At 45.0% G+C, this 23895-nt stretch overlaps 2 long non-coding RNA genes and 1 pseudogene across 2 annotated transcripts; 1 reads left to right on the top strand and 2 right to left on the bottom strand.

The window, feature by feature from the left end:
- Positions 1-703: 703 nt before the first annotated feature.
- On the bottom strand, positions 704-16485 carry LOC144210295 (uncharacterized). The gene is made up of 3 exons (XR_013329348.1): positions 16411-16485; positions 1234-1278; positions 704-751 (listed from the first exon to the last, which is right to left on the bottom strand). It is a non-coding gene; the product is annotated as an uncharacterized LOC144210295 (long non-coding RNA).
- LOC144210676 (uncharacterized) lies at positions 1709-9368 on the top strand. The gene is made up of 2 exons (XR_013329432.1): positions 1709-8283; positions 8337-9368. It is a non-coding gene; the product is annotated as an uncharacterized LOC144210676 (long non-coding RNA).
- Positions 16486-17187: 702 nt separating the features above from the next.
- LOC144210292 (sodium/hydrogen exchanger 5-like) lies at positions 17188-23027 on the bottom strand (annotated as a pseudogene).
- Positions 23028-23895: the final 868 nt, after the last annotated feature.

Here is a 23895-nt window from a genome sequence, read left to right as displayed (position 1 = left end):
AAAAAGAGAAAAAAAGAGAGAAAAAAAGAAAGAGAAAAAGAGAAAAAAAGAGAAGAAGAAGAAGAGGAGGAAGAAGAAGAGGAGGAAGAGGAAGAAGAAGAGGAACAAGAAGAGGAAGAAGAGGAAGAGGAGGAAGAAGAAGAGGAAGAGGAGGAAGAAGAAGAGGAAGAGGAGGAAGAAGAAGAGGAAGAAGAGGAAGAAGAAGAGGAAGAGGAGGAAGAAGAGGAGGAGGGGGATGAGGGAGGTGAAGAGGAGGGAGAGGGGGGAAGAGGAGGGAGAGGGGGAAGAGGCGGCGCTCGGGGGGAGGAGAAGGGGGGCGGTCAGGGGGAGGAGAATGGGGGGCGGTCGGGGGGAGGAGAAGATATTGACGTTGTCCGAGATGCTTCCGGAAGCCGATCTGATCCCTCCGGTCGTGGCGATGAGCGAGGCCCCAAAGGTGAAGGGCGCCAGGGCCAGGCCGGCGATGGCCGTCACGCCGGCTACTTTGGCCTTCTGGTGGAAGGTGGCCGGCCAGGGCGTGGAGCTTCACCACCTGCTGCCAGAAGACCTCGGCGCGCCCGGTGAATACCTTGTTGAAGACAGGCAGGCCTCGGTTCACCTTGTTGGCCAAAGTGGCAAAGGACCTGTGGGGAGGGGGGGAGATGTCGGTTCCAACTTCCCTGGAAAACAGACGGATAGGCGGCCTCCTGGCACGCCTACCGGGAATCGTCCTGCTCTTTAGATTCTTCGTCTGACGACAACTCGTCCCACTCTGGATGACAAAATGGGGGAAAAAGTGCCATCTATCACATATAAACCGAAAGCTTTTTAATGACCGATTGTGTGTGTGTGTGTGTGTGTGGGGGGGGGTGTCACCTCTTTTTGGGGTGCCATATTACTGGACAATATTGCAGGGTTTTGGGTCGGAAAAAAATAATTGCAGGGTGCACTTTTCCCAAACGGCCACAAGATGGCAGCAAGAGACCATATTACTGGGAAGTAATTTTCAAATCCAAGAGGATGGCCGAGTTTTTGGTCGGAAAAATAATTGTATGGTGAACTTTTTCAAAACAGCCACAAGATGGCAGGAAGAGACCATATTAATGGGAAATATTTTTTAAATCAAAGCGTATGGGAGGCATTTTGGGTTTCAAGACCAATTGCGGGTTATGTCATCAATCATGCCTACGAATAAACTAGTTTCAGGGTTAGGGTTATAGTCAAATAAAGTCAAATCAATTAGAAGAAACTTACATGAGACGACATCTTGAGACGACTTGCGTTGGCGCCCAGAAGAACCTGTAAAGTGGTATGGATTGAGAACGTGTTTCCCAAACTATTTACAGCTGCAGTACTTTTTACTTTGAAAAAAATTGTAAAGTTGCGTAAAACAATAACAAGTGCATTTCAAAGGACATACATATTTCCTATTGGCTCTATGACAAATCCGCAGCCAAACAGTGACACTTAGTGACACCTATGATGGTGGTGACACTGATGATTGTAATATTGATTGAAGGTCCCTATGACATTTAACCGTGACACGTATTGAGAGATTATATGCAAGGATTCGTGACATCCAAATTCCCTATAACAAAGAACAACCTGTCAATAATCATAATGATGTCTTTAACATGTCTCAGTGACTGTTGGACCTTTTCCATGACATCATTGCTGAAACCTAATAAAAGCGCGACTTGGGACTTAGGAGGAGGAGAAGGTCCGCGGAGCCGAGTGCGTGTTGTTGGAATTATATATTAAAATGTTAACTAACGACAATTATGCAACTTACTAATACATTAATAAGTAAGCAAATGAAACTAAGGCTGAACCACTATATATATGTTTAATAGTGTTTTTACGACTTCACTATGTGGAACACAGCCGCTTGTTAAACCCTGTATGATTTATCGCGTAAATAATGAGCTATCTATACTTTATGGCATAGACGCTGAAGTCACTTTCAGTTCCGTTATCTTAGAATGACCAATGTGAACCCTAGTGTCTCACTCCTTTTTCCAGTTTTGTTTGTGTTACCAGAAGTTATGGCCCCCTCGGCTCAGAGAAAGAGAAGTTACTGCCGACAGACATGAGTTAAAAGGATGACCCATGTGTGGGGTCATAGGGGGTCTTTTCACACACACACTCATACTTAGCGGGACGGAGATCATTGCTATATATGTGCTTTGTAAACTGTATTGAGTTACCTTTCTTCCTCTTGCTTCTGTATGAGGTGTTAGGTCCAGATATATCTGTTATATAAAGCCACGCCTTTTGAACGAGACTCTGCTGACTTTTTCCATTTATGAATTAAAAGAACTTGTGGAAGTAGATACAGGCTAATATTGAAATTAGCTAACAGCAACAACAAACTTTCTACTTCAATTGGCGTCACGGACAGGATTCATTGGAGGAGTTGCAGATACGTGAACGGCGATCCAGGCCGGGACAGTGAAAAGGTCGACCACAACAAAAAGGTAAGACACTCCCTGTTACTGAAAATCAGTCAAAAGTGTCAAATTGGCTTCTAGTACTTCTTAATTAGAGTACTGCAAAAAAAAAAAAAAAAACTCACTGTCCTGCCTTGTGTTGTCTGAAACGGTAGTTCTAAAAGTGTGGCTTGCTTTCTTTTTTCTTATGGGGTTTATCGCTTTTTGCCCGGCCGTAGAAAGGTTTTTAAGGTTTAGGGAGCTGAACCATTGTTGTCTCTAGGATAACATTAAAAGCTTGTGTTTACAAACCTGGAACACTCGGTCTTAAAAAACGATAGTTAGGTTTTTTCTGATGGGGTTTATCGCTTTTTGCCCGGCCGTAGAAAGGTTTTTAAGGTTTAGGGAGCTGAACCATTGTTGTCTCTAGGATAACATTAAAAGCTTGTGTTTACAAACCTGGAACACTCGGTCTTAAAAAACGATAGTTAGGTTTTTTCTGATGGGGTTTATCGCTTTTTGCCCGGCCGTAGAAAGGTTTTTAAGGTTTAGGGAGCTGAACCATTGTTGTCTCTAGGATAACATTAAAAGCTTGTGTTTACAAACCTGGAACACTCGGTATTAAAAAACGATAGTTAGGTTTTTTCTTATGGGGTTTATCGCTCTTTGCCCGGCCGTAGAAAGGTTTTTAAGGTTTAGGGAGCTGAACCATTGTTGTCTCTAGGATAACATTAAAAGGTTGTGTTTACAAACCTGGAACACTCGGTCTTAAAAAACGATAGTTAGGTTTTTTCTGATGGGGTTTATCGCTTTTTGCCCGGCCGTAGAAAGGTTTTTAAGGTTTAGGGAGCTGAACCATTGTTGTCTCTAGGATAACATTAAAAGCTTGTGTTTACAAACCTGGAACACTCGGTATTAAAAAACGATAGTTAGGTTTTTTCTTATTAGGTTTATCGCTCTTTGCCCGGCCGTAGAAAGGTTTTTAAGGTTTAGGGAGCTGAACCATTGTTGTCTCTAGGATAACATTAAAAGCTTGTGTTTACAAACCTGGAACACTCGGTATTAAAAAACGATAGTTAGGGTTTTTCTTATGGGGTTTATCGCTCTTTGCCCGGCCGTAGAAAGGTTTTTAAGGTTTAGGGAGCTGAACCATTGTTGTCTCTAGGATAACATTAAAAGCTTGTGTTTACAAACCTGGAGCACTCGGTCTTAAAAAACGTTCATATTTACTCATATTTGTTGTCTGTGGGATCTCATTTTGTTATATGTTGCCGGTTGTAGTAGTGTGTCATTTTTTGTTTAGGTTTGTGTTTTCTCTTTGTGTTGAGAAAGTAGTGGAAAATCGCCAGATTTTCCTTTGTGTAGATTGAATAACATCATAGTGTTCTCCTTCATATTGCAAAGATAATTACTGTTTTGGTTTGTTTCAGCTAGCGTACTCCTAGGGGCAGCTACACTCCGACCCCGTCCCTGTCGAGAAGAAAGGAAAAGGGGGGGGGGGGGGCACTGCTGCCTCTGTTTTCCTCTTTGCACCCTTTTGAGCGAGTGTGAGCCAGTGTGTGTGAACACAGAGGAGAAAAAGGACACTCACTTGAGAACCAAATTACATACAAAAATGGATCAAGGATGGTTTAAAAACTTTAAATTACCGGATTTTGGAAAAATGTACAAATTCCCGGAATCAGTGGATGATCAGCTGAGAATGTGTTTTGTAGAATATGGAAAGAGTTTGTGTGCAGATTCTAGGGCAAAAGATAAATTGGTGTTGGAGAAACGGAGAATGATTATTGATTTGCAAGAAGCTAAATTGCTGACCGAGGGTAATATGAATGTTGATCTTTGGAAAGCGTGTGCTATGGCAGAGGCCCTAGTCACACAACGTATGGACCAAGCGGAGAATGAGAAGGTACTGCAGGAAAAGATATCTAAAGTCAAAGGAAAGACTGTGGTAGCTTTTGTGCGTACCCTGGCTCAGCTGTTGGCCTCTGTGGCAAAAATTAAAGGGAACAAAATTACACCCACGCCTCCATAGTTGGGACGTCCCTAAAAAATAAAAATAAAAACCTAGAGAAATAAATTAATAGCGTAACATTTGACTATTGTTTGAAAAACGTTCAAAACCAAAGCACACGTGAAGAAAAAATGGCCAAGCCGATAGAGACAAAGGAAAAATGGCCGCCAACTGGAATGAAAAAAAAAAAGCCTTTTCCCCTAGCCCATCTCCTACTAACCCATCCCAAAACTCGCCAACATAAAATCTTTGATAGATCCCAGGCCTGCTGAGAGACAGTAGCCCCCACCTACGCCCCCTCGTCGTAAAGACTCGTACCAGGCAACTTTTACAAACTCCAAGGACACAGGGAGGGTGCGTGCGGGGGGGTTCCTGGAATGCTTGCCTCGCACCAAGCGATGGAGAAAGGAGGAACAGAGAGAGATAAAGATTCAGAGGCAGAGGAAATCAACAATATTAATGATATCAAACATAAAGACAATGCATAAATGGCCTTTTTCCAAATTATTAGGTAAATTACCTGGCAAGTTTAGATAAAATAATTAATTTAGGATAGGCATGATTTCTCTGGGAGTGTGTGAGCATCACAGATCATTCAGTGCACGGAATGATGTGTCTCGGTCGCCCATGAACAGATGAGATATGCTTTAGCGCAAGTCATATTAATGACTATTAGAATATAACGGATTGCATAAGCATCAAACAATTCATGTTAACCAAATGACATTAACCTATTTCTTTTGAGAACGATTAGTGATAAAAAATTACAGACCACTGATGTCTGTGAGTGTGAATGGTTGTTTGTCTTTTTGTGTTTTTGATTGGCCAACCACCAAGATGTATTCAATCCGTTAGATATCAAGGTGGAAAAGGATTTTGCAAATTGGAATCGATTTCTGAAATCGCCAATAAGCCCTTTTCAGGGATGGCAGCGAAGGATTGGAAATTTGAAATCGATTTCTGAAGTCGCCAATAAGCCTTTTTGGATGGCGATGAAAAAATTGTGGAAAATTGTTTAGTCCAAACAAATGTTTTGAAGATAATGCATTGAATTAATTGGAGGAACAAATCTGCAATGTGAAATTTTGGAGCACTGAAATGAAAGAACAAAAGCAGTGCATCATATGAAATTCCAAAGTACCATTGATTTATAGTGATAATGGCATTCAAATTGTGTTAAATATGGAAAGCCTATTTAGTAGACCATACCAAACGCCATTATTCACTTCACGATTGGAGCTGGATGATTAGACTAATCTGGCTATCTGCATAAAAGAAAAACTTTACAGAAACACACTAATTTTGAGCTGGCAGAAGAAGACTGTGCTTCTCAACAGGAAACACGGAGAAGACGCACGAGCAACCCAAAATGAGAACGTCCGTACAACTGTTGCTGACCAAACAGCAGACATGAAAATAGCGGAGGATGCAGATCCATCTTTGCACTGTAAGGAGGTTCTCTCAGTTGAAACGTTTGAGGAGACAGGTAAGATAAGCTTATTGACGCGATCAGACGTAATGGAAAGCATCCAATATTGATTGGAAAGATTATTGCTCGAGGAGCAATGCTATAAACCATAAGGAACTTTTTATATTGGTTTTATTGTCTCCATAAAAAGAGTGAAAGCGTTTCAATTGAGACCAAACCTTCTTACAGACAGTTAATGTGAACAACTAGAAAGAAAATTGATAGAAATGGAACTGGATTTCAATTTTATGCCTGACTATTGAAAAATATTGATTAAGAAAGTTTTATAGGAGATGATTGGCAAACCTCAAAGACAATGCAATGTGACATTTGATAAAAAAGACTACTAGATTAGGATATTTTCAATTTCGAACGACTGAGTTTAATATGCAACGCAATACACATTATTGAATTAATTGGGACTTGATTAGCATGCATTTTATAAGTAATGAAATCTAATTGCTCTAAATGACTCAATTATGCTAAAATTATTAACCCTAACAAACAAGGGGTGGTTACATTTTAGTAGGTTCAATTCTGTTCAGAATTATAAATGTGTGCATTTGTTTCTGAATACTAATTGATTTGAATGTAACTGTTGCAGAGAATGGAAAAGCTGTTTTCCTGAGGAGAGAGCAGCCTGATTTGTTTTTTGTATTTTTCCTATTATTGGTATGATTAGTTAATTTGTGAAATTGCAAAAAAAATAATAATAATAATAAATAAATAAAATAATAATTAAAAAAAATATATAGATATATACTTATTGATCTTAACAAGGAAGCAGTGATCGAAATAGAATACCAGCTAGCATTTTTAATTTTGACTGATAAGGCATATAGTTAGAAATTAAGTAAGATTGTTATGATTTTTGTTCATTGGGATTTTAAGCCCAACCACATAGCGATAAGCAAATGTTAAGCACACGCTGAAGACAACGACAGAATACAGCAGCTAAAGCAGCAGCAGAAAACACTTACCAGACAGCATACACAACAACAAAACTGAGTCGATCTAAAAAACTGTGTTAATTGATTTAAAAACATTGCACCATAGAAAGAAAAGATGCATGGATACATGAAGAAGCAGAACAATCTACAGACGGCCTATTCACAGCTAAAGGCCTACCGTGCCTACCAAAGAATTTATTCCAAGATTGAGCCATGGAAGGAGCCATGTCTCAACAAGGGGGAAGATGGACATGGCAGAGCACGTGTTCCATGTCCCAGAGGCCCAAACAAGTGCAGCGGGGAGACAAAGTTGCAACCTTCACGAGTGCGACTGAGGGTAACCCCTAAACACCTGGATGGCCTAACAACAACAATAACAACAACAAGTGCAACGTCCAAAAGACCGTGGGACTTAAAGAGCGCACAAATGGTACAATAAAGCCAAGAAACCGATAAACTTGTCAAAGAACATGTAAGCTGCCGTGATCTTTTTGTCTATCCTGCAGGAGGTGGTGAAGTATGGTGACCAGATCCTGATTTGAGTCATAAAATGGAAATCCTGGTCCTCGCCACGTTGGGAAGGCCCCTTCGTGGTTCAACTCACCACCCCCACCGCAGTAAAGAGAGGTCGACATGGATACACCAATCCCAAGTCAAAGTAGTTCGAGACAACGGTGACTCTGAGTAGACTGGAAATCGGGCGGTTCCAAAACCCTTGTCCGTGAAAAAATCATCTGACGTCTACTCACCTGCCACGAGCACCTTTCACCTAACCTTGACCTCTCATAGTTTTTACACCCCCACACAGAAGCCAAAATGAAAGTCGCTGCCACCCTCATCACTGTGACTGTACTATCAGTGGCAGCCTGAGTGTGGCTGAACGGCCCGCTCCCAGAGATTCGAGTCGAGAAACGAGACGATACCGTGCTACAGTCCCAGGGAAAAGTAGAAAGCTACAGCACTCAGGTGTTCCTGAAGGTGTACCGGCGGAAGTGGAGCGAGCCTCGTTGGTCTGGTCCATATCGAGTGGTGGAAAGGACTACGCACGCCTACCGGCTGGAAGGCAAAGGAGACACCTGGTTCCACAAGTCGCAGTGCTCACCTGCTCCCGTTGGCCGGCCTCCCCCGGCCCAACAGTCATCGCTTCAGGATGTTCCGTCGGAGAGTTCCAGTTGATCCCGACAACAAGCACCCCCTTGGGCTACAGCATCCAGACGGAGTCTCAACCCGACCGTGGTCCTGGTCATCGTCGTCTGTACCATAATATTCATAATACCCTTCATCGTCCTTGGTGTGGGCGATGCAGCTTCCGGAGGCGACCCCCAATCATACCTATGGGGAGCACTCCAAGCCAACGACACCGATAGCGCCAACCCTGTATCCAGTGCGTCGCCATTTCCCATAGATCCCACAACGCCGCCTCCCATTTCTCCTGATCCCCACAAGGCCCGTGCGAGGGCCTCCAGTCTCCCTCATGTTGGCTCATCCACCAAACGGAGGCCCAGACGCAACTCTGATTTGCCTTTCAGACTGAACACTGCCATGGAGCCATCAGCTCCCGTTGGGGCTGCAACGGGAGTCAACTTAAGCTGCGTTCTTTCTCTGTCGAATTAAAATCTCATTCGGGAGTCGACACTTCATGGTGGGATGACACAATGGGCGCATGGTTCGGTAAATTTAAAGGCATTGTCTCATCCGTCTTACTCTCCCTTGCTGTATTCACCGCCATTCTGGTCACGTGTGGTTGTTGTTGTATTCCCTGTTTATGTCGTCTGTCCGAACGTCTGATCTCGACGGGCCTTGAAAAACGTGATCTAGGGCCACCTCCGGCCTATTTGATGCCACTTCTAGTTAACTCTGGTTCATATGTAGGGTCGTGTCCCCCTCCTGTTTCTTCTGACGTCTTAGACGCCCTGGAGTAACTTTGTTGATTTTCCCCTCTCCGCTTGTTTATGTGATCCCAGAACTTTCTGGGATCAAGAGAGGGATTGTTGGAATTATATATTAAAATGTTAACTAACGACAATTATGCAACTTACTAATACATTAATAAGTAAGCAAATGAAACTAAGGCTGAACCACTATATATATGTTTAATAGTGTTTTTACGACTTCACTATGTGGAACACAGCCGCTTGTTAAACCCTGTATGATTTATCGCGTAAATAATGAGCTATCTATACTTTATGGCATAGACGCTGAAGTCACTTTCAGTTCCGTTATCTTAGAATGACCAATGTGAACCCTAGTGTCTCACTCCTTTTTCCAGTTTTGTTTGTGTTACCAGAAGTTATGGCCCCCTCGGCTCAGAGAAAGAGAAGTTACTGCCGACAGACATGAGTTAAAAGGATGACCCATGTGTGGGGTCATAGGGGGTCTTTTCACACACACACTCATACTTAGAGGGACGGAGATCATTGCTATATATGTGCTTTGTAAACTGTATTGAGTTACCTTTCTTCCTCTTGCTTCTGTATGAGGTGTTAGGTCCAGATATATCTGTTATATAAAGCCACGCCTTTTGAACGAGACTCTGCTGACTTTTTCCATTTATGAATTAAAAGAACTTGTGGAAGTAGATACAGGCTAATATTGAAATTAGCTAACAGCAACAACAAACTTTCTACTTCAATGTCCATAATGGACTCGCGCCTCCAACCTTCCCCAGCTGCGCGGTTGCTTTAAAATATAATACAGTCTCATGCCTCGTTTTTCCTTTGTGCACGGTTGGTAAGTATGGGGATCTGTAACTTCAGACCCAACATTTAACTGGTGCCGAAAACCCGACCTGTATCTGGGCTGACGACCGCCGCCGGACTGAGGACACCGAGAATCTGTCGACAGCGTCTCCCATTGCGAGACGGGTCTCCCCCTCCGGCCCCGGCCGTCCGCCCGGAGACCGGGTCCCGCGAACCAGACCAGCACCAAGGACTAACAGGTATTTGCTGTTTAATTATTACGCTTATCACGATTTACAAAAGTTCACAAGGAACATAAAAGAGGTAGGGTTTTGAAACATAAACACCAAATGAGTAACATAAAAGAGGTAGGGTTTTGAAACATAAACACCAAATGAGTAACATAAGAGAGGCAGTGTTTTGAAACATAAACACCAAATACCGGTAGGAACGTTCAAGAGGAACGCTCTAGAGGACGTGGGGAGTAAAGAGAAGCGCTAGGGCTGGGCCCGTGAAGAAAAAAACCCATGGTACACATAGGCCGGACATCAAAGGGATCACTGTAGTATTCGAAGAGATCCGTAACACTTATTTAACTCGTTTTTTCTAACCTGTTAAACAAAAGTGGCGTTATCGGGTGTCGTCGGTCAGAGGAAATTAAACGTCGCCGCAAATACGTAACAATTTGCACCTCCCCACTCCACGCTCATAAAATAGCTAATATTTCGTAAAACTTTAATTAGGAAACGGTGCACCAAAAAAATAGGAGTCTCCTAGTAGAGTGAGTGCGTGCGCGCGCGTGTGCGTGTCTCTGCGTGTGTCTGCGTGTGTGTACGTGTCCCTGTCTGTCTGTGTGTGAGTGAAGGGAAAGGCGTAGCCGCCGCCCGCTCCGGAGTAGAAAATAGGAAAAAGAGAAAAAAAGAGTAGAAAAACTGGGCCAGTCACTGAGAAAAGCATGCAAGTAATCTTCATATGAATAGATATAAATATAAATATATACATACATATATACAAGAACGCTGTGAAACGTTCATAAATCTTGATGATTGCCGCGCAAAATAGGACTTTAAACGGCGAAAGATAAACTTAGACGGATAAATAAGATGTAATTATATACAAGTTATTATAATAATATACCAAGTATTTAAGAGATAAGGATTTAGAAGCAGAGGAAATTAACAATATTAAGGATATCAAGCATAAAGACAATGCATAGAGGGTAAATTACAAATTCATTTAGGACAGTCATGTCCAAAGTCCGGCCCGCGGGCCAATTAAGGCCCGTGGACAAATTTTTACCGGCCCGTGGCCTCTATCATGAAATCAATAATACACGGCCCGCCAGCACTGTTGACCACAGTATAAAATACATGAGTTCATTATTTTTTTGTGATGGTCAAAATCACAGTTTGAATATGCAGTGATCATTGTTTTGTTTTCAGCACTGTTCCTACAGTGAGCATATAATAGTGAATAATATGTGATGTTTCACATGAACTTAGATATCCTTGATAGTTTTCTTAATTTTTTGTGGTTTGTGATTTCGGTAAAAACCTAAATGTAAAAAAAATGTAAAAGTAAAAGTATGCCATTTGTAATTAAAAAAAATCCCAAAAGGTTAATTTGTATTTAATGTTAATGGTTCAAAGAATGTCAGGCTAAATAGTCGGCCCGCACACATTTTCACCTTACCAAATCTGGCCCTCTTTGCAAAAAGTTTGGACACCCCTGATTTAGGATAAGCATGATTTATCTTGGATGAAGTTTGCCCTGAACAGATCCAAGATGCTTTAGCGCGAGTCATATTAATGACTATTAGAATACAACGGATTGCATAAGTATAAACAATTGTTGATAACCTAATGCCTTTAATCTATTTCTTTTTCTTTTGCGGATAATTAGTGCTGATAGGACAGCAAAAGGTGGCAGGTGGTGCTCTCCACTAGTGATAACAAATTACAGACCACTGATGTCTGTGAGCGTAGTTGTTTGTCTTTTTGTGTTTTTGATTGGAAAACCACCAAGATATAATCAATCAGTTAGATATCAAGGTGGCAAAGGATTTAGAAATTTGGAAATCAATTTCTGAAATCGCCAAGAAGCCTTTTTGGATGGTGATGAAAAATTATGGACAATCAGAATTTTTTTGCTGATAATGCATTGACTTGGAGGAACAAATCTGCAATGCAAAATTTTGGCACTGAAATGAAAAACCAAAAACAGTGCATCATATGAAATTCCAAAGTACCGTTGATTTATAGTAATAGTGTGTTAACTGACTAATTGACGGGATTGATTAAAGGTTCCATATTGCATTATGAAATCATTGCGCCCACAGGACGAGGTCTCCCGGACGACAAAATATGGAAATCTTATTTAGTAGACTATAGACAAACCGCCATCATTCACTACACGATTGGAGCTGCATGATGAGTAATCTGGCTATCTGCATTAAAATATAAAAAAAAAAAAAAACTTTAAAGCAACGCACTAATTTTGAGTTAGCAGATGGAGACTGTGCTTCTCTACAGGAAACATGGAAAAGACGCACGAGCAACCCAAATGAGAACATCTGTTCCAAGTTTTGCTGACCAACCAGCAGACATGAAAATAGCTGAAAAGTAAGGAGGTTCTCTCAGTGGAAACGTTTGAGGAGATAAGTAAGAAACTTTTTGACGTGATCAGACGTAGTGGCAAGCACTCCAATGTGGATCGCAAAGATTATTGCTCCGAGAGAAATACCGTAAGCCATTAGGAACTTTTGATATTGATTTTATTGTCTCCATAAAAAAAAAAAAAGCGAAAGCGTTTCAATTGAGACCAAACCTTCTTACAGATAGTTAATGTGTAATGTGAATGATTAGAAATTGAAAAATATTGATTGAGAAAGTTTTACAGGAGATGATGGGCAAACTTCAAAGACAATGGAATGTGACATTTGATAAAAAGACTACTAAATTGGGATATATTCAATTTTAATATGCAACACGACTGAGTATAATAGGCCACACGATACACATTATTGCATGCATTTGGACTTGATTAGTATGCATTTTCTAATTAATGAGTTTTAATTGCTCTAAATTACTCAATTAAGCTAAAATTATTAACCCTAACAAACAAGGGGTGGTTACAATTTAGTGGGTTCAATTCTATTCAGAGGTATACATGTGTGCATTTGTTTCGGGATACTACTTGATTTGAATGTAACTGTTGCAGAGAACGGAAAAGCTGTTTTCCTGAGGAGAGAGCAGCCTGATTTGCTTTTTGTATTTTTTCGATTTTTGGTATGATGAGTTAATTTGTGAAATTGCAGGAAAGGAAACAACAAAAATAATTATTGATCTTAACAAGGAAGCAGGGATCAAAATAGAATACCAGCTAGCATATTTAATTTTGACTGATAAGGATTTTAAATTTTTACAAACTATAGTTAGAAAATAAGTAAGATTGTTGTGATTTTGTTCATTGGGGTTTTAAGCCCAACCACATAGCGGTAAGCAAATGTTAAGCACACGGTGAAGACAACGACAGAATACAGCAGCTAAAGCAGCAGCAGACAACACTTACCATACAGCATACACAACAACAAAAACTGAGTAGATCGAAAAACTGTTAATTTATTTGAAAACATTGCACCACAGAAAGAAAAGATGCATGGATACATGAAGAAGCAGAACAATCTACAGACGGCCTATTTACAGCTAAAGGCCTACCGTGCCTACCAAAGAATTTATTCCAAAAGTGAGCCATGGAAGCCATGTCTCAACAGGAGGGATGATGTACATGGCAGAGCATGTGTTCCATGTCCCAGAGGTCTAAGTACCTACTTTAAAATTTTTGTAGGAACTGTTTAATTTGTTACAATGTGCAAGATGACCTCAGGCCCAAACAAGTGCAACAGGGAGAAAGTTGGAACCTTCGCGAGGTGTCTCCTGAGCGGCCGCCCGTCGCCGCCTTCGAATGCAACAAATACCACCAACGGCTACCCCCAGGATGAACTAATACGCGTTCCAGGGCCAACTCTAGCGCAGCTGAGGGTAACCCTTAGACGCCTGGGTGGCCTAACAACAACAACAACAAGTGCAACGTCCAAAATAGCGTGGGACTTGAAGAGCGAACAAATGGAGGTGGTGAAGTCTGGTGACCAGATCCTGATTTGAGTCAAAAAAAAAAAAAAAAAAGGAAGTCTTGGTCCTCGCCATGTTGGGAAGGCCCCTTCGTGGTCCAACTCACCACCCCCACCGCAGTAATAGATTGCTGAGAGGTCGACGTGGATTCACCAATCCCAAGTCAAAGTAGTTCAAGACATCGGTGACTCTGAGTAGACTGGAAGTCGGACGGTTCCAAAACCCTTGTCCGCGGAAAAAATCATCTGACGTCTACTCACCTGCCACGAGCACCTTTCACCTAACCTTGACCTCTCATAGTTTTTACACCATCACACAGAAGCCAAAATGAAATCCGCTGCCACCCTCATCACTGTGACTGTACTATCTATCAGTGGCAGCCTGAGTGTGGCTGAACGCCCCGCCCCCAGAGATTCGATTTGAAAAATGAGACTATGCCGTGCTGCTGTCACAGAGGAAAGTGAAGTCGTATGAAAAGAACAATTCAAAGAACCAAGAAAATATGTGCGTGCCTGTGTAGTCAGGCACCTCTGCAGGCAGCTACAGGCGTCTGGCTGGGTCCTTTTCACCGTGGCTGAAGAGAGGAAGGATAGTAGAAAGCATGCGGACTCTTGGCGTAAAAAGAGATCTCTCTAAAGCGTTGGGGAAAACCTATACTGATGAGTTTGACGAACTATGTTTCGAATTTCGACTGGAGCTAGCAGAAGTCACCTCTGAGAAGGAGATAATCAGCCGTGAGCAAGGTGATGTAAAGACAGCGGGAGCGTCAGATGTAGGAACATCACATTCATGCAGGAACGCTATGATAGCTTCATCGAGTTCCAGGACAAACTGCTTCAAAACATCTGCAGAAAGAGGAGTCTGGTGGCGATAGGGACTCATGACCTAGACACCATCTCAGGTCCTTTCACGTATACAATTAAACCACCAGGAGACATCCTCTCCAAGCCCCTAAACCAGCTCAAAGAATACACAGCCACCCAACTCATGAGCCTGTACAAGACTGACAGCCACCTGAAACATTTCCTCCATATTATTGAAGACAAGCCTTTGTAGCCTGTTATTTATGATAGCAATGGTGTTGTTCTGTCAATGCCTCCCATCATCAATGGAGATCACTCAAAAATTACTCTGGTGACAAAAAAATGTCTTTGTTGAGTGCACAGCCACAGACGTGACTAAGGCAAAGATTGTGCTGGAAATGATGGTTACTATGTTTAGCAAATATTGTTCAAATGGTGATAAGATATATAAGATCAAAGTCGGTGCAAGTCAAACCACGTGATTCCATTTGGGGCAGTGCCTGGTGACCATAAGTTGTGGTCCACACCCCCCAAATCATTGTCACTAATTTCCCAACTTGGACATTGAAGTGTTACACGAGTGTTCATTAACTAAACTGTCAAAGCCCTACAAGGTATAGCAGATGAATCAAGAGCCCTTAGAGAAATGGAGTTGCAAGACCGGATGGTCCTAGATTTGATAACAGCAAAAGATGGAGGTGTGTGTGCCATAGTTGGAGAACATTGCTACTTCCCTGACTTCAATTTCAGTTCCATTCTCAGTCCAAGAGGTTCTCGCCAATTCCTGAGAATGGTTCTAATGTTGTAAATCTACTAGTGATGTAATACTGAGAAGGCTTAATTGTTTTAGTCTGATGTCCTTTTAAATCCACTACAGGAGGGAATGTAAAGTTGCGTGAAACAATAACAAGTGCATTTCAAAGGACATACATATTTCCTATTGGCTCTATGACAAATCCGCAGCCAAACAGTGACACTTAGTGACACCTATGATGGTGGTGACACTGATGATTGTAATATTGATTGAAGGTCCCTATGACATTTAACCGTGACACGTATTGAGAGATTATATGCAAGGATTCGTGACATCCAAATTCCCTATAACAAAGAACAACCTGTCAATAATCATAATGATGTCTTTAACATGTCTCAGTGACTGTTGTACCTTTTCCATGACATCATTGCTGAAACCTAATAAAAGCGCGACTTGGGACTTAGGAGGAGGAGAAGGTCCGCGGAGCCGAGTGCGTGTCCATAATGGACTCGCGCCTCCAACCTTCCCCAGCTGCGCGGTTGCTTTAAAATATAACACAGTCTCATGCCTCGTTTTTCCTTTGTGCACGGTTGGTAAGTATGGGGATCTGTAACTTCAGACCCAACATTTAACTTGTTGGGTCTGAAGTTACAGATCCTCCCTCCCTCTCTCTCTCTCTCCCTCTCTCTCTCTCTCTCTCTCCCTCTCTCTCTCTCTCCCTCTCTCTCTCTCTCCCTCTCTCTCTCTCCCTCTCTCTATCTCTCTCCCTTCGAAATTTGTATAATTTAAGCACTACTATTAAACACATTTTAGTAATATTAACCCACCAGACTTGTTACTTTGTTAATAAATGGCAGATTAAAAGAACGAATGAACTTTTGTTTTAATAGTCCCCATTTTGAACAATAGCCTCACGTCCGGAATGCTAACATTTAAATCGCCAATTTCGACGTCAATCACTTCTACCAAAAAAAGTTACAGGTTAAAATGCTACTAAAGCCGAATGAACGTCCCACTAAACGCGAAAAAAAGAGAGAAAATCAATCACGAGGAGAAAGCCAAACAAACGCCGACCAGACATGGAGACCATGCGGTCAATACAGTAACTTACTACGGCTATGACTAGGGCAACATTGCAACTGCGGCGCATGTACAACACAGAGATACAGATAGCCAACTTTAGAGTTATTATGATAGAATGTACTCACGTTCTTTTACGGACGCACACAGTCCAAATTCTTCCGACAATCATTTGTAACTTGCTAACATCGCGCTGTTAGCGAGTAAAATGGCGGACAGGAAGTGACGTCATTGCCTCCACCTTCAAAATGAGGGAAATTTTCGTTTTACAAAGAAAAAAAATGTATGTGGTTATTTAATTTTTTCTTACATTTAACGTGCAAGTAGTATCACAACATTACACCTCGTAAACAAGTATAATTACAATGATTAGTGATAACATTTAATGAGTTTCATTTCATCTCTATAGTCTCATTTTTTATGACGTGCACCAAAAAGGTATCAGATTCTAAACAAGCTCTTAACATTTTTGTTGTTTGTTTATAAATTGAAGAGTTTAAAGATTGAGTTGACAGTAACACAAAATCGCTATAAAAAATAACTAAATAAAAAGACGTTTTGCTTGCTAACTCTCTCTCTCTCTCTCATTGTGGGCATGAATTTGAAAATTAGTGGGTGGGTTTCAGGTACAAAATAATTTTTATATTAAGATTATATATTTTATATTAATAAACAAAGTACATCTTCAGTGTAAGTGATGGTAAAGGTTTGCAGACTGCTGATAATATATATTATATATATTATATATATTATATATTATATATATTATATATATTATATATATTATATATATTATATATATTATAGATATGATATATATTATGTATTTATATATATTATTTATTAGTTCTCTGGTTATTATGGCTCAAAGTTGGGGTACATACGAGAAAATGGGAGGCTAAAAATTTGTCTCAATTTCACACCATTATTCTTTTTATTTGTGAACTGTTCAGGAAGCGGAACACAGAGCACCGGCGTGTCTTGCCATTGGCCAAAAGCTAAAGCTGCGTGGGTCCTTTTCCGGCCGGTCCCTCGCTGCCGCCGGACGGAGGCGACGTCACGAGGCTCCTCAAGTACACTCGTGGTTTCCTGTGCCTGCCTGGTGCCAGGGCGGCGGGCAAAGGCGATGGCACGGGCGGCCTGCGGGACGGCACCAGCGGCACAGTCTCGTCTTCTTCCTCCTCCTCCTCTTGGTTTTTTTCTAGCAGTGGCGCGGGTGCGATAGGTGCGGCCCCCGCGTAAGAGGCGGGGCGGGTCGAAGCCCCGGCGCGCGAGCCAGCGGCTTCGGACACGCTCTCCAGGGACGAGATGCTTTGGTTCCATGCCTGTCGGAGGTCCACCGGGATCACCTTGGTGGCCTCCAGCGACAGGCAGGGCGGCGGCCACGGCGCGCCGCCGCCTTTCCATGGGAGATGAGCGTCCGCTGCGGGGGGCGCCCCCGTCACTGCCGCACGCATATCCCGTCGGTCAAACATCGACGAAGGAAGGCGCGTGTGCGCTCATGTTACTGTGTGCGAGCCTACTCGAGTGTGGACGTTTTTGGGGAGCTTCGGCTTTGAGGGCAACGAAGGTGATTCCCACGTCGTCGTCCGTCTCCGGTTCCTTACGCCGGCATTGGAACTCATCGTCCTCGTCCGAGACTACAGGAATCACTACGGGATCTAATGTGCACAAGCAGAAAACGAGTTCCGCAATGTCAAAAAGGTTGTTGTGAGCGTTTCTGAATCACTTCGGGCCACCCCTTACCTTTGTCCTGCCGGTCGATGCCTCTTCTGGGCTTGTCTCCGCCGTCGTCCCTGGCGTCAGAAGCGTCAGAAATAGACTGACCTTCTTCAGGCCGCGCTCCTTTTTGTGGCGCTTGTGTCGTCCCGACTTGAAAGTCTCCATGCGGCTCTTCATGTTCCTCTGGAAAACCTCTCGATCCTGCCGTTCTTTCTCACCCGCCGGCATGAAATGGCGACTGTAGTGGGACTGGTACTGCGGCAGGACGACGTTAGAAGCGTGCGCAGAGACGCGGGCGGGTGCGAACACCTTACTCGTCTCCTGGGCTTGTAGAGATTTTCCGCCAGGACATGATGAGTCTCCGTTTCCTCTTCCACTTTTGCACCGGGAACCTTGTCCACGACCTGGAGGTCCAAACAAACCCTGCTGCAGTTTTCACGTCTGTAAAAAAACAAAAAAATATAACACAGACAATGCTGGCAAAAATGGGAGTGGCGGGCCACGCCTGCCGGGTGGACCGACAGGTAACTGGTGACGTTGGAGGCATCCGGGAAAGAAGCCCCGCTGGTCACGGAGGGAAGCGAGAGTCTAGCGGCGTTCACCACATTTCCACCCTGCGCACACGCCGAGATGAAAGCCCGTTGATATCACTTGGAAAAAGATGCAGTGGCATGGACAATTCTTTTTCTTGAGTTTACTCATAATATTTTCTACTACTTGACCAAAATACGGCAGAACACGCATTAAATGTCATGTCAATACTCTACTTTAATCTATGACTTCCAACAAAAAAAGGTTGAATATAAAATAAGCACTTGATGATGGAAAGGGGTTAGAGTTTCATTGTTAGCTGTTTAAATTGCATTTCTTAATAATCACCCTTATTGGTAAGTCCTCCGTCAATAAATGATGTAGATGTGTTTATCATAATAAGAAATGAGGATTGTATAACATGATCATTGAAAAAAAACTGTCATTTTCTATCAATGTGAATTGGGCCCTCTCAGCCCAAATGGGTTGGACGTGGAGCAGCATCGATGGCAACGGCCAATAACAAGCAATGTATGGAGTTCATTTGACATTGATGACAAACATTAAAAGGTGTCGAAAAGGGAGCATTTGCCAGCTGAAATGCAAAGCAGAGGCCGACGGCTTGCCCGCCACGGCCGACGTGACGTTGACCGAATGACACCGGCTCCCAATGGCCGTCAAGTGCCTTGTCGGCGCCGGGCGGCCCGCCCCACCCACCTGGTCGATGACGCTGATGGCGTCTCGGATGTTGATCTTCTGATACGCCTCCCAAAGCTCGCTCTTCCTGTACGCCGACTTCCTCAGAAGGAGCTTGCTCAGGTAATTCTTGTCAAACTGTTCCCACCTGAGGCATACGGCGGCGACGAGCGGCCAAGATAATAATATGAAATAATCTGTGCGTCGGCGTCGAGGGACGACCTAAGTAATCCGTCCCACGGCGCCGATGAGACTGGCCCGGCGAGCAACTCACTTGTCCCGCCAGTGGTGGAAGCCCTGAAGACCGGCGATGTCCTCCACTGCCGTTAGGATGTGATCGAAGGCCTTTCAAGAAGAGAGCGTCCTTTTTGGTAAGGTGGAAAAACGTCTCGGCCAACTAATATGTCGATGACTTTTGGATGGATTTCAAAGTTTCTGGATGATCTTTTTTCAGGAGCAATACAATACACCCCGGAGCACATCGGTGTGTCCCGGATCATTTGGATGAATTTTGATGAGGATGATGACGATGCCGTGAAAAGCGTGGAAAAGATGACGAGGCCTCACCCTCTCGTGAATCTCCTCGTTGATGGTCGGTTTCCTGCTGGTGGAGCGAGGAACTTTCAGCCACTTGACCAGGGGCTTGATGGTCAAACCCTAAGGAATGGGTCGGGGAAGTTCTGTCTGGCTGCAGTGACCCATAAAATGGTGGCATACCATTGGTTTGGCGCGGTCTCACACCTGGAACATGACGGTGAAGAAGACCACCACAATGGTGGTGGCCACAAAGTAGTCTTTGGCCTTGACGCGTTGACCGTCCAGGAGGACCACCAGAGCGAAGGCCACCGCCCCCCGTAGCCCGCCATACGACATCACCACCTGGTCGATCTTGTCCAGCGGGACCAGGCGGAAACGGTTGAGCACCCAGGTTTGACCCATCACTCCTGGACAAAGGGAAGTGGTGTTCTTTCCGAAGGAAGTGGCAATCTCTCCGCGCACATTCACGTTCTTTCTACGGAATGTCCTATCTCGGCCACTGGAAGTCACATTTTCTTTGAGCATCAAGTCGCAATTTGGGCTCAGGGAGTCACAAGTCCAACAGAGGGAGTTACATTCTCTAAATAGAGAATCCAATCGCCTCCAGAAAAAGTCAGACCCTTAAGAAGGGAAGTCCCAAGAATAATCTTTCCACTCCTGACCTACTTACTGACCTAGGGCTCTGAAGATGAAGATGAAGATGAGGGTGCACGCCACCAGGCCCGTGTCCCAGGCCCATTTGGACTTGTCCACGGCGGAGATGCCGAGGAAGATGAAGATGAGGGTTTCGGCGATGCTGGCCAGGGTCTTCATTGTGTACTTGACCGCCGTCCGAGATTCTGCGAGATGTTGGCCTCCACGTACTTGTTGGCGCCGATGCCGCAAAAGGTCATCCTGGACGGACGAACGGACCTCCCGGCGCGTCAGGACAGAGGCGAGTCCAACAACTTGGGCGGCCGGGCCAACTCACGACAAGATGGATGACAGGGAGAACAGCTCGGCGGTGAGGTACGCCAGGTAGACCAGCAGCAGGACGAAGAGCGGCTCGATGATCCGGACCTTCTTGGTGAAGCGCGTCAGCAAGCTCAGGATGACGGCGAAGACCAGGCCCACCGAGGTGCCGCCCGCGCTCACCACCAGGAAGGACGCTAGGAGCCAAAAAAAGAAACACACACACACGTAAGGTCTCGGAACGCCGGAGCGCACTCGGGCGGAATGTGGCAGTCCGGCGGACCCAAGGGGGGGCCCACCCGGGGGGGCCCACCCCGGGGGGGGCAACCCCCTATTTGAGAACCACTGACCTACGGGAGAGTTAAGCCACCTTAAGCATCACACAATTGTTGGAGAAATGGCATAAATGAGATTGATCAGGAAGTTTTTTTGAACCAGTAACAATGGAAGCGCCTTGGAGACAGACGCCCACTCACCCATTCCTTTAAAGTAATCCGCCATCTGCACATTTTCTGTCCCGACTTCCACAAAGGAGATGTAAACCTTGTACAACACCTGGAAGACAACCCAAAATGGCTCATTGCAAAAAAGGCCGCCCAAGGGGGCATGGCAGCGCAGCGGCCTGGCTCGCGTGTCGGCCGTCCGTCGCGTGTCGGGTCATCACGCTTCGCTAGTTGCCGGGATTAGCTCATATTCCGAGTTCTGATGAGGATTAGCGGGGCTAGCTAATCTGTTCAAAAGTCTAATCGTTAAATGCTCCACCGCCGCTGCCGACCAAGGGGGTTCCGGTCCATCCTAAATGGTTGTGGATTTATCGGAACGGCGATGAGTACAACCCCAAATACCTCCACTGTGCGCCGGGCCGTTTCCCAGGTTTAAGTGACGGATGGTCGGCGACGGGGGACGGAGAAGGAATAAGTAACGAGCGGCGCGCATTCCCGCGCCTCTTCCCGGCAACCGAGACGGACGGACGGAAAGGTCACGGTCGTTCGCGACGGAACGCTCGCCGCCCCGCAGCGGGGAAAAAAAAATACATCTTAGACGGAAGGAAGCGCATCATCACCACAGTGACGGCGTCGTTGAGCAGCGACTCTCCGAAGACAATGATGAAGAGCGTGTCGTTGACGTGAACCTCCTCAAAGACTGCCAGCACCGCCACGGGGTCCACCGCCGAGATCAGGGCGCCGAAGAGCAAAAAGTCCAGCAGCCCCGCCTCCACGCGCTCGTCTGCTCCGTCGTGTGGGAACAAAGAAGAAACAAGGTCAAGCATAAATGGCCAAAAACACAGGCTCGCGTTCAAAACAAAAAGGCGGCTACCGTCATTTCGACCAAAGGACCTCGGTCTCACCCTACTGCCGTCAACGGCGCCGAAAGCTGTAGTCTAGGGAAGCCTGAATGGCTGTGGTCCTGGAGGGCCCCTATCCAGTCTGTATTCCATGTCTCCCTCCACCAACATACCCCAATCAATAATCAGGATGGTGATTGAGCACCGGGACATCTCGCTGAAGAGTTGATCCCTTGATTCGGGTGTGGTGGAGGAGAGGGATATGGGAAAACAGACTGGAGTGTGGAAGGGAACCGGAGTACCCGTAGGAAAACCACACACACGCCCAGGGGAAAATGTAAACTCCACACAGGTGGACGTGACCTGGATTTGAACCCATCACCCTGGAGCTGTGAGCCCGAGGCGCTAACCACAATCCAAAAACATTAGTATCAAAATGGTGATTAAAGCCAAAGAGGAAAAAAAAAACATGGTTACAAAGAGAACTAGTAGTTACCATTTGCGGAGAAATTGTATACCCCTGGTTGATCAGTCAACTCGGGTCACGTGCTGTATATTTTTGGCTATTCATTTGTCAAATCTATAGCAAAGTAACCTTTGAACATTGGAACGGTTTCGTACGAATGCAAATGAAAGAGCGCCAATCTCGATCGACGCCACAGCTCGCTAAAAAGAGGCACGGTCACTGATTGGAATTCTCCTTCCAAATACTCCAGGCCTTTCAGCTGCTCGCCATCACGACACGGAAAGGGACTGACCGATGACTCCCAGGCGGTGGGCGGCGGTCAGCGCCAAGCCGGTGCCGAAGGCGTTCCACAGCGTGCCGGCCACGGCGTAGGTGAGGATGGCGCCCAGGTTGTCGAAGAAGAGGCGCGCCGGCATGAAGTAGCCGGCGTCGCCCACGATGGTGGGCAGCAGAAAGAGGAAGAAGAGGGCGGGCTCCAGCTGGTACGGCTGCTTGTCGTCGGCCAGCAGCGCCAGGCCGCCCAGCGCCAATCCCAGCAGGATCAGAAGCACGCTCTCGGGGACCACCCGCGTCAAACGCCGTGAAAGCTGGAACACTGAAAGGAGGAAACGCCATTGGCACGGTGCAAATGTCCACAAATGAAACCTGCTTCCTAAACATATCCCATGAGGCATGACGTCAGGAGGGACCCACAGATTTTGGCCACGCTGGCCACCAGTAGCCACACGGCGATGACGTAAGGCGTCTGCACGTAGCTCCACTCCCATTGCACCACCCGGTATCCCCCGCCGCCGTGGCCGTGCCCCGCTCGCTCTTCCTCTGCCTCTGCCGGGTCCGAGCTCGCCCTGGGCGCGAGGAAAAGCAGTGGCGGCAGCAGCAGCGCAGCGGACGCACGAGCGAGCATGGCGGCCACTTGATGCGTCTGGGAGTCCGCGGGAGGCGGGAAGGCTTTTAAATCCCAGGAGGTAAGCTTAGGGGCGGGACCTCAGAACCCCCATTTGGACCTCTGCGGACTACTGTGATTACTGCCTAAAAGTAGCCTTAAGGTGTGTTTTCCAAGTATCTTTCCTAGAATTCAAAAGACATCAATTACTTGCACAGCCAAAATACTCTCGAAAAAGGTCAAACAGCCCTCAAAGTCATCTAAACCAGGGATGTCAAACTTGTTCCCCATCGCGGGCCACATAAGACGCCTGGGTAGACTTTGCGGGCCGGACCATTAAAATTATAGCACACTTGGCTATGCATAACCCAAATATCACGTCTTTCCTTTGTTTTGGTGTAAAGAAGCACAGGAACACATTGACATTTGAAATTTAACGCATTTTCTCGTAAATAAGCCTGCCCCCGTGTATGAGCTGCACCCTTAAAATTGCCTGAAAATGGTTGACGTTTGCAATTTCTGGCGTACGAGACACCCCTGAT

The sequence above is a fragment of the Stigmatopora nigra genome, chromosome 17 (genome assembly GCF_051989575.1).
Source record: "Stigmatopora nigra isolate UIUO_SnigA chromosome 17, RoL_Snig_1.1, whole genome shotgun sequence".
Taxonomy (NCBI): Eukaryota; Metazoa; Chordata; class Actinopteri; order Syngnathiformes; family Syngnathidae; genus Stigmatopora; species Stigmatopora nigra.
Note: the sequence above shows the minus strand (reverse complement) of the source record. Positions and strands in the feature narration are given on the sequence as shown.